The 18,537-nt window shown below is 35.2% G+C and overlaps 1 long non-coding RNA gene across 1 annotated transcript in view; it reads right to left on the bottom strand.

Annotated features, from left to right (window-relative positions):
- Positions 1 to 10,170: 10,170 nt before the first annotated feature.
- The window catches only part of LOC135211641 (uncharacterized), a 97,262-nt gene continuing 88,895 nt past the window's right edge, over positions 10,171 to 18,537 (bottom strand). Inside the window, exons 2-4 of the long non-coding RNA XR_010313686.1 lie at positions 11,296 to 11,514; positions 11,019 to 11,116; positions 10,171 to 10,480 (exon numbers count right to left, since the gene is read on the bottom strand). This is a non-coding gene — a long non-coding RNA (uncharacterized LOC135211641). The remainder of the gene's footprint in view (positions 10,481 to 11,018; positions 11,117 to 11,295; positions 11,515 to 18,537) is intronic.

The raw sequence follows: 18,537 nt of genomic DNA, 5'->3' as shown, positions 1-18,537 counted from the left end.
TACCGAATTTGTAAAAGCTGAATTAGGCAGTAATTACCAGAGTTACTATCGTCACTGCAATTACCCATTAAAATTAATTAGCTAGAATTTCATAAGAATGCAATTTTAAGATAATAACCGTGAAGAAATCCATGTAATAATAAGAATTAAGTAGGGAATAAATGACGGAAATTATCTACTTATTTATAAAGGAAAAGTGTGTAAAATCGTGCATAGCGAAATAAACTTAATAGGTTTTTGAGGTAACTGCGCCATTGGCCTTGACAATTAGAAACAAGAAATCTAAAACATATGAAAGACAGCACCGAACTTCACAAAAAGATTAAATAAATAAAAAGATGGGGGTTTTGCCAAGCAATAAAAGACATTTCTTGGAATGACTGACAAGATCGGAGCCTGGAATGACAAGTTAACTGTTGAAATAACCGAAACGGGATCACCTTGTTATGGGAAGAGTCAAATGACCAACTTATGATGATTTGGTCGTGAAGTTTGTTTACGAATATATGAGGGATAAACTGTTTTATCAATACTTATATCTTCATATTCTTTATATATATGAACACTTTGTATTCGCATGAATATCGTTTTGAATTAGAATTTGATGTAAAGGACAAGATCATGAATGGCTAAATTACTCTGATACTAATTTCAAATCTGAATCGAATATGGGACTGCTTGTTTGTTTATTTGTTTGTATGGTGTTTTTACGTTGCATGGAACCAGTGGTTATTCAGCAATGGAACCAACGGCTTTACGTGACTTCCGAACCACGTCGAGAGTGAACTTCTATCACCAGAAATACACATCTCTCACTCCTCGATGGAATGCCCGAGAATCAAACTCGCAGCCACCGAGGTGGCACGCCAACACCATACCGACCACACCACTGAGGTGCTAATATATGGGACTGCATACAACCGAACGTTTAAATGCTTTCGGTTATTGGATTTCGCAGAAGTGAATTATAAAATCAATGTGATTTTATGAAATCAGGATGTAAGTAAATGCTGCCTTTCTTCGTACTCTATGAGCAGCTTTGTACGGTTCCTTAATGGTCAATAAGTATGGGATTTAATTTAATTATTTAACTTTAAGAGAGAAATATCCTATCCGCTGTCACGATGAAAGATTGGTGGTCAAAAACGTGTGGTAGTGTTAAATCCAAATTCAATTTTCGAAATACTGCGAATGTGTTTTCGTCAAGCTTTATTAACACTTTTCATCAAAGACGTATATCTGTGTTCTCCACAAACCAGTTCTCCAGTTAATCATTAATTTTGTTTGTAAAGGAGCATTATGAAGCATGCCTTTGAATTCTCGATTTGACAGCAAGTTGGCATATTATTTTTAGTGAGGAACGCGCTGTTGTTGTATAGAGTATTAAAATGAGGTTAATTGTTATTAACGATTATGAAGAGGCTAGTGGCTTAGAATTAACACACCTCTTATGGATTGGACCTCTGACTACCAAAATTGGTGGGCAAATAATATTGGTTAAAACCCAAACAGCTAGTTATCAGATTCTTAACATAACTTTCGGTAATGCCTAAGAGATCCACACATAATTGTTTTAATAAAAGAGAGTATATACAGAAATAGGTATGTATTGCGTAAGTCATCTAAAAACATTCATTCTCATTTTACACGAAGTTACTTGGAATTTTAGTATCAACAGATATATAGGTAGGTGAAATGAGTATGTATATACAGTGCATAGGTATGGGTAGCCTATATGTATGTATATAAATAGTATATTCAAGTATGTTGAGCTATAAGAAAAAAATTTAAATAATTTTATTGATTCTGTACATGAATTACATATATTGTATATGTATTTATTGTAAAAAGATCTTTAAAGTGTATTTTTTTTAAATAGAAGAAAAAAAAAAAAAAAAGAGGCACCTGTCAACTAGGGAAGAGCGCATACAAAATTCATAGATACTCAAGCAACCTTTGTTTCAAGGTATAACTGCAAACCACCACCACTAGCAAAAGCATGGCACGGCTGCATGTTGAAAAGTACTGCCTTGAGAGAGCTAACTTAATACGACATAAACCTTGCACTCTTCATCTATAACGGAGAATGTGAATCTGGTTTTCAGCCGTGAACGAAACTTTAATTTTCATCAAAATTTTCACAGAAGTCGACTGAGAATTAACGACACTACCGAGAGGTTAAACTTTCAATCAGATAGATTTGGATGGGTATTAAATCTTTTCTGAATATTGTAACTGCTTCGTCTCGTATCCAGACTAAGTTAACTTGACCTATCATCAAACTTTTCATAAAAATCAACACGTGAAGTGAACTGATGCAGCCAACTAGCCAGTCCCTAAATATATCAAGTACGTGTCACAAATCATTTTCTTGTTGTGGGTTATTTCTTATAACCTGCACTCAGACACCATAATTATGTTACACAGAATGATGCTAAATTGGACGTTTTGATAGTTTCCCATTTATGAAAATAATCGTTGAAAGGTTCTGTTGTCCCTGGAACAGGCTGCATGTGGGATTAAATAAATTTATTTTATTGCATTCCCAAAGTGGTGGTTAAATTTGGAGTGCAATTTTCGTAAGGTTTGTAAGATTATTTTTAAATTTAGGAATGGTTGTACTACCGAATTGGTGTTGGTAGATATGAATTCTAGTTTAATTCTCTCTCTCTCTCTCTCTCTCTCTCTCTCTCTCTCTCTCAGCCCAGTGTGTGTGTAAAATACCAGAGACAATTTTCTGAATAATAATAATACTATTAGTAATAATAATAATAATAATAATAATAATAATAATAATAATAATAATAATAATAATAATAATAATAATATTATTATTATTATTATTATTATTATTATTATTATTATTATTATTACTATTAGTATTATTATTAACACTATTAGTATTATTATTAACAAGGCCGTAAGCAAATTACTAAATATTTCCTTCACAACCTTCACTTTTACTATGAGATTCAGGGCCTCTGTAACACGGTTTTTTCGCAATAACTTTTTATCTATGCATTTCATAAATATAACGCTTATTCAGAATACATATTATATCTACACATAAATTTTGACTGTATTCTGCATTACGTAGGTTGAATAAATTTGGTACTTATAATGTAAAAGTGACCTTTTTTGAAGACAGGCCAACTTACTCAGAGAAAAGGTTTCGAACGCGCTCGTTACGTAACTTATGACAGCATTTCTTCCCTCTTTCTCGATGGATGATTGGCTATACGTAACGAAGGCTAAACCTCTGGCAACAATGACATACAAATTTAGATACAAGCAAAGCAGTACACCTTTATGAACTCTGGAACCTCTCCACTGATAATTGTCATAATGAACAAACCAACAAAATATGTTAATAAATACAAAAACACTAACTCCCAAAATAGGTTTCCTAAGAAATTACAGTCTACTTTATGGGTCACAATCAGATTGACAAGATGTAGGGAATAGTTGGTAATTATCAAAAACATAGTAGACAAGCTCGATTTGATAACTGCTATATCCAATGTCAAGCGATTTTTATTTATTGGCTATCTACCTGTTTACTGAAAAATAAAATAGCCGGTACCGTATATTGGCTTTAAACCTTCACAAATAATTATCGTCAGAATGACGACTTCATGAGGCTCCACCCACTTTCGCCTCGTTATAATTCAGGATAACACTGAAGGCAACCATGGGCACTGTTGGATTAGAAAATTTAACATCTGTCTATAAAAACTCATTTTTCGAGTAGTTGTAAGAGGTGCTAAATGATCCTCAAGGATCCCAGCAGTTGGCCTAAACGTTTAATTCATGTATATTACTGCTATACAGTTGCGGCACTACTGCTACAGTAGTATTACTACGCTAGCACTGATACCCCACCCACATCTATGTATCGTTCCGCCATTCATAGAGTCTTTGGGTTTCAGAGCCGATGGAGTTTCTGTCTGGAGGATGGGCGGGGCAACATTTCGTCAAAAGGTGTGTTTACCTTGCTTACGTAATGAATGTTTTTCGACTTTTGGCTCGTAATCGTTGGCCATGGCGTCAGCTAGATCATTTTTACTCTATAAAAATTAAAACTATCGGGTTTAGGTTATTGATAATGCTGACAAAATTTGTGTGTGGTTGTAAAATATACATATGTCAACTTTCAGCTACATCCGATGCTTTGACAAGGAGCAAAGACCAAAAAACCGTGTTACAGAGACCCTGAATCTCATAGTAGGTGCTCTTATTCCAATGTACCTACATGAAGTGAAATTTTAATTTTTTTAACTGGATTCGCTTCTTTTAATTTAAAATTATCTAATGTTCCTCTGTAAAGGACTTTTCACTTCCTCTGAGAATGATGTTATAAGAGATGGAAGGTTGCAATAGGACATAAAATGTTTAAAAGATATATAAATAAATTTTTGCACAATATTTTGAGAGTTTTTACCTGTTTTATTTTGGCTGCTTTTTGTTTCAAAAATCAAGATAAATGAATAAAAATAAATAAATAAATAAAAATAAATTAAAATAAAGAAATACTTAAAAATGAATAAATTAAAAATAACTAATGAAAAATTATATCTACTGACGTTATCCCGGAGGTAGGACGAGGTACTTTCATCCCGCAAATTTGATTAGAGCTAGTCGTTATCATACAGAAAACTATATTAAGATTATATAAGGAACTGTTAATCCTTTAGGATTACACGGTAATCCTTTCTATCAAATGGAGTCACAACCACAAAAGAAATCCCCTACCCCACTCCCCGCCACTCTCCACACACTGGGTTATATAGAAGGTGGAATTTGGAGTAACATAAATTGCCCATTACGTTTGGAAATATGATCGACTAGCGGTGATCTATAGAATGGGAAAACTGTCAATCCATTAGGATAACACGGTAATCCTATCTACTAAATTGTCTGAAGAAATCCCTCTCCCCTCATCCACCACTTAAGAAATCACCTCTTCCCCCCCCCCCCCCCCTCCACCTCCACCACCACCACCCCATGATCTACTACTATAGAAATGCCCTTTTCGATCTCATCTAGTGGCAGAAACGAACAACAATAGTATGTCCATAATAAAAAGTATCCAGTAGTCATCGACTCATTATGTAACTGTACTTTCACTTCACCTTCATTATGCCGTTCACTTACGCGTAGCGTGATCACGTTCCTTCAAAATATGAACATGTCACTTGCGAGGAGGAGGACGACGACGACGAGGATCAGGAAAAGGAAGAGGATTAGGACGAGGGATAGGAGGAGGATGATTAGGAAGAGGAGGAGGAGGAGGAGGAGGAGGAGGATTAGGCAAAGGGTTAGGAGGAGGAGGATTCGGAAGAGGAGTAAGAGGAGGAGGATTAGAGGGAAGTGGTTCTGGAAAAGGAAGAAGAGGAGGAGGATGATTATGAAAAGGATTTGGAAGAGGAAGAGGATGATTGGATAAGGATTAGGAAAAGGAGGAGTCGATGAGGAGGAAGAGTAGGAGGAGGAATAGGAGGAGGAAGAAGAGGAAGGAGGAGGATGATGATTAGGAAGAGGGGGAGGATGATTAGGAAGAGGAGGAGGAGGGGGATTAGGAAAAGGAGGAGGATTAGGAAAAGGAGGAGGATTAGGAAAAGGAGGAGGAGGATTATAAAAAGGAGGAGGCGGAGGATTAGGAAGAAGAGGCTTAGGACGAGGATTAGGAAGAGGAGGAGTCGGGTGAGGATGAGGAGGAGGATTATTAGGAAGAGGAAGAGGATTATTTGGAAAAGGAGGAAGATCAGGAAGAAGAGGCTTATGACGAGGACTAGGAAGAAGAGGAGTAGGATGAGGATTAGGAAGAGGATTAGGAGGAGAATAGGAAAAGGTGGAGGATGATTAGGAAGAGGGGGAAGATTAGGTGGTGGTGATTTGCAAAAGGGGAAGAGGAGGAGGATAGGAAGAGGAGGATGATTAGGAAGAAGAGGAGGATTAAGAAGTGGTGGTTCAGGAGGAAGAAGAGGAAGAGGATGATTAGGAGGAGGTGGTTTGTGAAGAGGAAGAGGAGGAGGAGGAGGATTAGGAGGTGGTGGTTTGGGAAAAGGAAGAGGATTAAGAAGAGGAGGTTTAAGAAGAGGATTAGGAAGAGGATGATTAGGAAAAGGAGGATGATGATGATTAGGAAGAAGAGACTTAGGATGAGGATTAGGAAGAAGGGGTTTAGGATGAGGAAGAGGAAGATGATTAGGAGGAGGATTAAGAAGAGAAAGTTTATTAGGAAGAGGAGGAGGAGGAAGTAGTAGTAGTAGTTTGGGCCTTCTCCCTGCCTGGATGCTTTCCGAGGTTATTTACTCCAAAGTTATATGTCGAGGAGGTAACATACCCTATCATCAGGCATCTGAAAAATTCTTAAAACAGCACTCACGATATTAAAAAAATAAACTCATCAGAACGAGCCACCGAGAACTAAAATTGGACAGTCCCGTTTAATCAATAAAAGCAACAGTCAAGAAAGGAGTAAAAGGTAAATGCAAAGACAGTTACGTAAGAAGACACGGAATTACAAATATAGAGCAGCTCAACTGAACGTTCATTTTTACACAGTGTTTGTTTTTTCTCTCATGGTATATCGTTTCCACTGTGGTAAGCAAAAGAATAAACTTATACTTAGAGGACGGTCTTGCTGAAGCGAATGCTCACGAATGGCACTAAATGCTTGTTTGTTAAGTGGCCTGTTTGTTCTAATTGATCGGACCAGGTGTTCGAAGGCTTGAACCCGAAACTGGCGTTTTGATTTTTCCAGTATTAGGTGTGTTACAATAACTGCATGTATACTTATAGCCAACATATGACTGCAGTTCTTTGGGCACGGTCTTTGAACTGGAGAAACTTTTGTACTACAATTTTAGGCCTGCATATGATACTCAGACTGACTTGAGGGTAAAATTCCATCAGTAATTTAGATACTATGTTTCTCGAGGAAAAGCTGCTTTGATCCATGTAAGGCAAGGGAAAATAAATAGTAACTTTGTTTACTATCACTTCAGGAGGACAAACTCATTATTTTTTTTAAATAGTTTACCAATGTATGCGTGTCAATGAATTTAGCACAGAATCAGTTATGAAAAGAAGAACTCGATACAAGAAAATTCAAAATGTAAGCTAATAATCGGAACAAATTTGAAATATCCTAATCATTAAAGTTTTCACCAAGTTCCTCTTAAAATCAATGGGTATAAAAGATAAAAATTTGGCTGAGAGTCCTGCATAAAAGTTGGCTTTCTATACACCTGTTTGAAACCCATCTTTACGGCTTACGAAACACCAAGAAAGGCCAGCTTCCCGTTAGTCTCTGTTTCTGTCATCAATGGAATATTTTCAAGCTTAGAGATTAAATACTCGAGAAACAAAGGAATGTGAGTAGGAAATCTAAAAACTGAAAAGGTGCCATCCACTTAGGCCCCGTCCACACGGCCGAGCTTTGCTCGACGAACTTTGTTCGATGTGACGTCAGAAGCGGAAAAACCGCGGCAACGTTCTGACTTTTCTCGCTGTTTATCCGCTTCTGACGTCACATCGGACAAAGTTCGTCGACCAAAGCTCGACCGTGTGGACGGGGCCTTAGCCTCTACATAGAAGTGGTCTGAATGATACAGGACATTCTTTGAACCATCTAACGATTGATCATGTAATAACTCAGCGTCGGGTATTTCTATGGAAATTAGTTTCCTGTTGTATTTTTTATGGTGTTTTTACGTTGAATGGAACCAGTGGTTATTCACCAACGGGATTCCTGTAGTATTTGGGTTGCTAATCAAGAATTTAGTTATCTTTTGGGGGTAGAGCTAATCAAGAATTGAGTTATTTTTGGGGGGTAGACTGTAATTAACCCCCAGGGACTGGTACTAAACACAGCGAAATACATTTGACACCCCAGTCCGAAAGGCTTTCGTCTTCACGAGAACATTCCTCGCAGTCCGTGCAGAGTTATTGCCTAGAATTACCCATCTAACCTCATGATCTACAAGAAAGGCATTAGCTAACGTTGGGCCCTGTACAATTCCTATAGCAACCCCATCCTCCCGCTTATAAACCTTTTTATTATAAGATGAAGAAACAGCCTGTTGCTGCTAGAGATAACAGTTTATAAAGTTGAGGTAATCTAAAATTTATAGTTTTAACAGAATCACTTTATAAATTAATACACGTTACCGTGACAGAATAACTCCGGAACTAATCGAGTTACATTGGGTCCCAAAATTTGAAATATTTTAGACCAAGCGAGTTAAAAAAAAAAAAAAAAAATAAACAACTTTACATCATTCGCAATATTGTAGAACAGACCTATGAAGTCTCAAATTTGGTACAACTACTTAACATCTTCGTCTAACAAAACGAATAGCAACTCTACTCGTAAAAAAACCAGAAACCATTTTGTTAGCCCATAGAGAGATTCTAGAGATAGTTTTTTTTTTCTTTTAATTTCTGCTAGCCGATTCAATATATGAAGTGTAATAAATAGCTAGATCAGCATCAAAAAGTGAGCCCCATACATGAACTGAAATTTTGACAACTATCAATGGCAACAGCAATGCAAGCTACATTTAGCAGATTCCTATAACACTAAGTTTGAATGGGGAAGACAAAGTATTTCCTATTTACTCTTAAAGACCGGTTGTTAACAAGGAGTTAATAAACCTACACAAATTTCCTTTCAGGCTAAATGATGCAGCTACTTAATTCCATGACGCCATGTTGTATCAACTGCTTTTTCGAAATCAGATACAATTATCTGGCATAGAATTACAATGCCCTCTCGAATTTGGAGCGTCTTACAGTAAGTCAAGGGTAGATCAGTTTTTCAGCTAGCGAGATGAGCCTGTAATTAGTAGTTTAATGGTCTTTATTCTACTCTGAATTACTACAGCAATTTTTTATTTTCTCTGCTTTTGAATTATGTTATTTCCAAGTTCATTATGGATTAGTCCGCAATGTCCTTCCTAAACCTTAAAATTGGTTAATTTTTAACTGCAAGAAGATTTTAGAATTAAATTAAATCTTACTGTAAGCGAATAATTTCAACTGACAATTTCAACGGACTCACCATAATAAGGAAATTTCAAGTAAAACGTTGAGTTACAATCAACTCAAGAGTAAAACCATGTGGTCAATATTTTAGGGCGCTAACCAAGCATTAAAAAAAATATAGCTTTTATAAATTTACATAGCAGTCAGTTGCCAAGTAAGTTAGGAAAATTAGCACAGTCCAGTTTCATGGATGTTTAAACAAGTCATATCTTCATCATAGGTTTTACTGGTTTTATCTTGCCAAGTATTAGCCTTTAAGTACTTTACACCATATTTATCTTTACAATCTGCCTTACTTGCCATTTTTTCAAGTATCTTGTACACTATGAATACCATAACATTCCTGGTTACCTGCCATTCTTCTTAGTACTTTGTACCCTAATACCATTAAGTTCAGGGGTTCTGGCCATTCTTAGTTTGTATGGTGTTTTTACGTTGCATGGAACAGTGGTTATTCAGCAACGGGACCAACGGCTTTACGCGACTTCCGAACCACGTCGTGAGTGAACTATCACCAGAAATACACATCTCTCACCTCAATGGAATGCCCGAGAATCTAACCATTCTTCTTAGTATTTTGTATCGTATGGATACCAATATATTTTGCTAAAGGACTCTCCACTCAAGACAAATTTCCCATGTTATGGAAACCCACTTATCAATTCGTAGGATAATTAAGGATCTATTCAGGCAAAATTCTCAGTTCCTTTTGCCTTGTGGCAAACTTTGTGGGAGAAGTCCCGTGTTAAGCAAAGCCACGTATCAGAATTAGTTCGTAGGATAATGAAGTCTCTATTCAGGCAAAATTGTCATTGTTCCTTTTGCCTTGTGGCCAATTATATATGGGAGAAACTCACTCTGAACTCCCTCAGGTTTCTCGAGATAAGTTACTTTCATTCCTACCACAAAATAGGATATACTCAAGCCCGAATACTTGTTGGCTAGAGGTTGTGACCTGAAAACCCTTAGTGACATCAGGTATACTTAATTTGCATAGACAACCGTGCCATGATTTTGTTAAAAGGTATGAACACCAAAGGCCGTTGTAGCCAACCAAGACTTACTGTAAATGAACATTAACACTTACAGTATATGAAGATATGAAAGAAAACCATTGAGCCATAATGTAAATTAACTTAAGAGAAACAACCAAAACTTCCATAAGCATACATTTATCACACCACATTATTGCTCCAACAATTTTATCCAAACACCAAGTAATGGCAGCCAACTTACTAGAAGTTATACGTAACTTCCAGCTCAATGAAACCAGGGTTTAAATGCTACGGCTTGGTCGTGGGTCGAGTGCTATGCTAGGCTCTTCCAGCACTCCAAATTTTCATTTTTCACTTCAAAGGAGTACCTACCGAGATTAGCATTTAGAAACGCACATATACCACTGTTGACCATCAGTTACCACCAACAGTACCTGGCAGAAGAAAAATCTGTTAGAAAATTGCCTAGGACTGGTTATGTAACTTCCAACTAAATTTTACACGAAAATCTTAAGACTTAATGAAAACTGAATATATTAAAATGAATATATACTTTATGAAAACTGAATAGATAAATGAAAACTGAATATATACTAAAATTTAAGAATTTAAATGTGGTGACAAGACAGAATTGCAGTTTATAATATCTAAAGCGTTGAAGGTCTAGAGAATAAGCCTTAGCAAGTTTAATGGGTTTATGATAACTTTCTTCAGATGCTATTGGTATAAAGAATTTGCTATGGTATTTGAAAAGAAGTTACATTACCTATTCGTTAAAATAAAGTACCACTTACCATGTAAAAAAAAAAAAAAAAGCAAGCCCCTCTTGGCGTACGGTAGACAAAGTCTACCGTACGCCAAGAAGATCCTCCCCACTTCAGGGGCTCCGCCCCTGAAGGGGGAGGATAAGGCTTGCCAAGTATTTAGTAAGAGTACACCAAATGAGTATACCAAAAAAATTAAGTTACTTACCGCTCAGTTTTGAAGGAAAAATAGTTACCAAGAAGTCCCTGGAATTCAAACGACCTCTGGCACGAAAAGAAATAGGCGAAAGCCACAGTATTCATATCCTAGAAAGAAATAAATTAATTTTAAAAACCTCGTCGTCTCTACGTGCTTTCAATGTGCATTTATGTCTTCTCTACGTGCTTTAAGTGTTTTTATGTCAAGTTTAGCATGAATTCTCAAAAAAGCTAGTACTAAAGTAAATTACGTTACAATAAAAGAATTGATAATCAATATTACATACCACTACGAGGAAACGCTGAAACTCAACCGCCAGCAAATCGACGAAGAAAAGAGACCCACACAACAGGAAGCCGTTCGAGACACCAGACACTTGAACGCTGCCAGACGCGACGACACCCCGCGAATTATTAGTTGAATATGTCGTTACTCCAACAATAGCGCGTTACTTCCAGCCAAGGAGAACCGCAGTTGGGGGTATCTATCTCTCCGCACGGGTATCCTTGATCAATTAGTGGAGCGAAAGATAGATGGCGGTAACAATCAGCAGTCTTAGTTCTACGCATGTGGAAATGTATACCATTAAAGCGGGATGCTTAGGCAGACCACACGTGTTTTAATCAGACAGTAGTAGAACAATAACTAAGATTTTATCAAAGTATATTAAAGTATGTAAAACGAGATCACTGAAATAAAACTCAACAGTAAACAAATAAATAAATATATATATATATATATATATATATATATATATATATATATATATATATATATATATATATATATATAGTGTTTTATGGGCATTTCATCTCCATATTATACTGTTGTACTACAGCAAAAGACATTCATACATACACACACACACACGCACACACACACACACACACACACATATATATATATATATATATATATATAATAGAGAGAGAGAGAGAGAGAGAGAGAGAGGGTGGCGGGGGGAGAGGGTGGCGGTGGGCGGAGGTATCTAGTACGTTATTATATCGTAATCGGAAATCTGGTCATTTATTAATTAATGTAAGTAGAAACAATTTCTTCCTTATTTTAAAGCGCAAGTTATATGAAGAAATTTTGATGTACGGTAGCGGGAAACGGATCTGGGTGACCATAATCACGATGAGGTCACGTTTTTGAACTGACCAAGAGAAGGATAAGAATCTATTGCCTCTCGTACATACATATATACTTGTTGTTTTAATATTAAATTAATAGAGTTGGAATAGACCCATCCTCACCATTGTAACCAAGTGGGTAATCATTTTTATTGCTTTTTAGGCGGAAACTAATATAGTATATATATCTATATATATAATATATATATATAATATATATATATAATAAAAAATCACAGTAGATGCACGTGACTTCTTAAATAAGCGAATCCCACAGGAAAATGATAGTCAGAAATCCAAGCGCTTTCGTCTTTACTAAGACATTGTCAAGGAGCTAATGAAATACAATTGGAGAGAAAGGTCTCAGGTACATAACAAGATCAAGAATACCAGATGGTTAATTGTCAAAAGGGTAAAAATTAAAAGAGATAATCCAGGATTATCGGATATCACACAGTCACAAACCTAAACAGATTTGACCCTAACCGAAATTACAAAGTATCGTTACGGTCCAAAACATGTAAAAACTGAATATATTAATTTTGTTGCTTATATTTATCTACAACTTTTTTCATTATGAAAGCATCAAGTTTAAATAAACCAAGACTTAAATTCAGAACATTTCTATTATTTGACTTGATGAAACAAGATTCAGTGATATTCCTTTTAACTTAGTCATTACATGGGATTAAGGTTTTGATTAAATTTGTGTCGACATTTCAAGATCCTTTTGTTATTTGGAAAAATTTAATTAAAATCTATGCCCTGATGATATCAATATGTGAAAAGGTATTGTGTATGGTGCTATGAGTAAAACTTCTCCCCCTAATGTACCCGTGAGATTTATCCAGGCTTTTAAGAAAATTAAAGAAGACGAAACAGTGAAAGTGACAAAAGCAGATAAATCTAATGCAGTGGTAATAATGAATAAAAGTGACTATGTAAGTGAAATAATGATATTGCTAAATGATACTGATACTTATACAAAACTGAGGTCTGACCCTACACAGACAGTGAACTCCCATTTTAATAAACAAATTAAATCCATCTTGAAGGGCTTGGACCATTTAATTAAACAGTTTACATCGCAATGCGCCTCCCTACCTTATATGTATGGTTTAGTCAAGACACATAAAATCAATAACCCTATCAGACCAATCATTAGTTCAGTGGGCTCAGTTACGTATAATTTATCTAAATGGCTTGTAAAAATTCTTACTCCTTTGGTAGGAAACATTTCTAACACAAATGTTAAAAACAATGTTGATTTTATAAACAAATTGAATAGTTTACATTTGAATTTTGATTTTAATATGGTTAGTTTTGATGTTGTCTCTTCATTTACAAAAGGGCCTGTAGGTGACTTACTTGAATATTTGGAGGAGGAATTAGAACGTCATGACATTCCCTTAAGTGTAGCAAACCTCATTAGTCTCATAAGGTTATGTATCAAAGATAGTAAATTTTGTTTTAATGGGGAATTTTTTGTACAAAAGTTTGGCATGGCTATGGGTAATCCCTTATCTCCTGTCCTTTGCAATATTTACATGGAATATTTTGAAAAAAAACTCTTACCAAGAATTTTGCCCCAAAAAGTTATTTGGTTTAGATATGTTGATGATATCTTCTGTATTTGGCCAGTTCACGAAAATCTCCAGGAATTCCTTAATAATCTCAATAATTTAGTCCCTTCTATAAAATTTACTGTAGAGGAAGAAAAAAATTGTAATTTGAATTTTCTTGATGTAACTGTCCATAGAAATGATAGAAATTTCACCTTTTCAGTCTTTCGAAAATCAACTAACATTGCCTCTTTTGTTCATTGCTACTCCAATCACCATCAAAATGTTAAATTCTCTGTTTTTTCTGGGATGTTCCTAAGGGCTTTACGTGTCTGTAGCTCGTAGTTTATTGACGATAAAATTAAAACTATTTATGATATTGCATTGAAACTTAAATACCCAAGGACTTTTGTAGACGTGGCATGGAAAAGAGCTAGAAAAACATTTTATTCAACTAATGGCAAACTTGAATTTAGTAAGCATAACATTCTAAAATTACCCTATGATGAAAGGTTTTTAGATATTCCTAGAATCTTAAAGCTTTTAAACATAAATGTTGTTTTCAGTAATATTAATGTCAAGAGTTTAGTAATCAAAAATTCTCCTAAAGATCTTTCAGGCTGCATATATGAAATTCCTTGCAAAAAGTGTGATAAAGTCTATTACGGACAGACCGGTAAATCTCTTTCACAACGTCTCAAACAGCTTCAATATTCTGTGAGAAATGGGCAAATGGGAAATGAGAGATTTAGACCATCCTATTAACTGGAGTCAAGCAAGAGCCTTAATCCCATGTAATGACACAGTTAAAAGGAATATCATTGAATCTTGTTTCATCAAGTCAAATAATAGAAATGTTCTAAATTTAAGTCTTGGAAAAGGAAATATGTAAATGGCTAGAATATGCCCAACAGTTTCGTCCTCCAAAGGACTTCTTCTTAGAGCGTTTATTACCTAAAGAAGATTTGATTACAATGTATGTAGCCGAGAAAGGCCTAAAATCTTAACCATATGAAATACCGTTACCAAATATTTGCAATTTTAACTAAAAACATAAGCAAAAGAATATTATAAAATAAGAATGGCAGTTAAACATTTGGAAAGTACCAAAATATCAAATGAGGTAATATGTCTATTTGAAACAGTATAACCTAAATATATATTAACAAACGTATGTTATGCGATAGTTAGTGGACAGCATTATCCAATTAGTAGTGACGTCTCATGACAAAATAAAACCAGGTGATAAATTGTTATTTATTTTCCTTTGCTGTGAACAATGCAACAAGGTGTCCTTATCACATTTCTTTCAACAAAACCTGTGCTCTTAAATAAAATCTTTGACCCAAGCCACCCAATTGGTAAATTACACATACTGCTATGGACGCATAAGGCATTACTTGTATAAGTTGTTCTTATATTATATTTATGATTTAAAATGTGTTTTCGAGAATCTTCCCAAATTGTCCTATATACAAACTACTGCACTTGCATGGTATCTTTCCGGACAATTACAAATTCAAGTTTTACCGATGGTGCTAGGATATGAAAAAGTTACACTAAAACCAAGTAACCTTAACAGGTAGACTATCCATAGACTCTAATGTGGGATGGTATGGGAAAGATACTAAATTCAGTTGTCTGGTTTTCCTCCTCATATGATTAAATCTTTTTTTCTTCCTACTGTTGAACTATAATCAGTATCGTCTAATTTAAAATGATTTTGAATACCAACTTGATATATAAATCCTAATTCCTCATTGATAAATTCCGGGCGGCAGGTATTAAGTGCTTAAAGAAACATTGATATTAATGCTAGGAGTTTTATGTCTACTTTGTGGGAGGAGTAATTGTTCATTATAAGATTGTTTTTTGTAGGTTTCCTGTGTATTTTAAACTTGTAACTATAACTTACAACTGAACTCACAATTCCAACCTTAAAAAATGAAATAATACCATTGTCTTTCTTGTCAACCTTACAATTTATGGAGGGAGCGAAATTATTGAGATATCTTGAATTTTTCTCAATGTCAATATAAGTTTTCAGTGCAGCATATATATCGCAACATATCTCACCCAGACAAAGATATCTGTCATAACTGAATTAACTATTCTACACTCATAAAATTCCATATAAATGTTTGATAATACCGGAGACAAGCAATTATCCACCTGCATTCCAAATTTTTTTCCCGTAAAATTTTCCATTAAAAATAAAGCAAGCGTCAACCACGCACGGTCTGATTATATAGTTCTAAAATTACAGGGTTAGGCAGAGATATGACGTGCTTATTTAGTTCTCTCTTTAAAAAATCTAAGACGTCGTTGGCAGGTACACAAGGGGATTGGCTTTTAATTGAACATCAAAACTTACCATTAGTTCGTCATCTTTTGGGGTTTTCCTGATTAATCTGTTTACAAAGTCTAAATCATTTTCAGTTTACCAGGAATTTAGGCAGATTATAAGACACGTAATGGTTGTCCTCCTCATGAGTTTTAACAATACCATACAAATAAGAAAGTCTAGCAAACATGTTTACCATATCCTGATTGTTCCCAAAGATCTCTCAGTCGTTTATGAAATTGTCCATTTACACACGGACATGGGTTAGAAATCACCACCCTGTGGTAGGAGTGTAAGAATACTACCACCGTAGGTCCTGCGTGTCCTAAAAAGGCGACTAAAAGGACAGCTGCTGCCTTGCAGTCTTACATCGTTTGTAAAAGGCTAGGCCCACCGCCAGTAACCGTGGAAACTGCTGCCTTGCAGTCTTACTTTTTCAGTAAAAGGCTAGGCCCACCGCCAGTAACTAATGAAACTGCTGCCTTGCAGGTGGACTTTTTAGTCAAAGGCGAGCCCACCGCCAATAACTGTGGTCGATGACAGCAAGGGCATGTGGTCGTAAAAACCCCTTTACCAAATAATAAACCATGCCTGATGTAAGGAAAGGCGCATCAGGCAACCTACCCCTTAGTGTAGGGATAACGGTGGGAAAGGAGAAGACTGGGTTAGAAATCAGTTGTTCTTACGCATCTTGGTCATTGAACAGAACGTTCACTTTATCATCATGGTCTACTCGATCCAAAATAACAATAACATTAGCCTTATCTGACCTGGTTATGTGAAAGTAGCCTACCGATATAACGGATAAAAGCGTCCGAGCATACACCGTTATGAAAGAAACTCCGATGTATTGTTGCATATATACGTGAATGCGTGTTTTTCTAAATATTTGTATCCTGTACCTATTAAACTAAAACGCTTATAACTCCCTGTTTTAACATTCGCTGCCTAATCCAATAGTGCGAACAAAACTATTATTTAAATTAGCATACTAAAACAATTCAATATTTCAAACAAGAATACACCTCTAATTATCATCCCAAAACACGCTGTTATCTTACATTACCCTCCTGCAACTGTTAGTCTTCAGTATGAACACCCCTGAAAAGCTTATAACAATGACTTACTTATATTTTCAAAATATGTAAACACAACAAAATATCTATACAGGTTTGCGAGCTTATCCGCAAATTCTCAACACCAAAACCTCTGAAAACCGAAATATTTTCTGGAGAAAATTGATCATATTCAAAGATTAAACAGCACAACTATGTTTTACAATAATGGTGATTTAAATAAAGGTTGGTTTGATTGCTGCATCCAATTACAGTATTTTGCATGAATTATTATCACATAATTACTGTATTACAGCGAATAAACATTGCCTTCATTAGTCATTTGTATTTGATCTTGTTTACATTCTCAAAATTTCGGCTTATTGAAAAGTACCATGACCGCCGGCGGTCTTCGTATTACCAACTTTATTGCCATTAATTTGCAGAAGAAGCATAATTTGGAGATACTTTTCCTTATAAATGAACAAACTATAAGCAGTAAGTGTGATGTTGCCAGTTCCGGGTATCACTTCTGCCTGTTCCAAAACGTTTTAAATCCTACCCTTTAATCGTTTCATTCAACCTCGGCTATAACCTACAGCTTTAGAAGGAAATGAAAGTGTATATCAAGTTTGCTTATGGAAGCCACCATTGAGAGTCTGCAAGTTTTAGCAACTTGTCTACTTGATAGTTAGTACGGTAAATGACGTCGCAATCAGCTGTTTCCCGATTCGGTTGTTCATATCGGTACAGGTTGACAATCCTTCATCCGGAATTCTAAAAACCGGAGTTTTTTTTTAATTGGAGGATGGAGCCTCATCGTAAATATAGCTGGTGAGGAAATGCACAGACACACACACACAGACTATTGCCCCAGTTAGGTTGTTACACCAACATATTGATTTGCAAAAGTTGAAAACAGATAATTTTGATAAAACTGCTGTTTTACTGTATCTAATCACAATGCATGCATTATTGTCATACTATCGTAATGCAAAATATGGACAGAGCGATCATGGACTTTACAGTTGTCGGTAATGTAGATGCGGGTGGTATACAATAGAATAACATATTTTCCTGTTTAAGTAGATTACTTGAACTCTCACTCGAAAGACAGTGGTGAGTATTTCTGTAAAAAGCGTTCATTTCCAATATATATATATATATATATATATATATATATATATATATATATATATATATATATATATGTATATATATATTTACACTTTCCGATAAAATTTTTAAGAAATTAATGCCCTATATTTAATATGTTTATACGGCATGTGAGTATTTTCAGTGTTTTCTGGTTTTGATGGGTTTAATAACACAAGTTATATCTTCCTTAATAGTAAAATTGTAACACCAATGATATAGTATATACACATATATATATATATATATATATATATATATATATATATATATATATAT

Source organism: Macrobrachium nipponense, chromosome 4, assembly GCF_015104395.2.
Source record: "Macrobrachium nipponense isolate FS-2020 chromosome 4, ASM1510439v2, whole genome shotgun sequence".
Classification (NCBI taxonomy): Eukaryota; Metazoa; Arthropoda; class Malacostraca; order Decapoda; family Palaemonidae; genus Macrobrachium; species Macrobrachium nipponense.
Note: the sequence above shows the minus strand (reverse complement) of the source record. Positions and strands in the feature narration are given on the sequence as shown.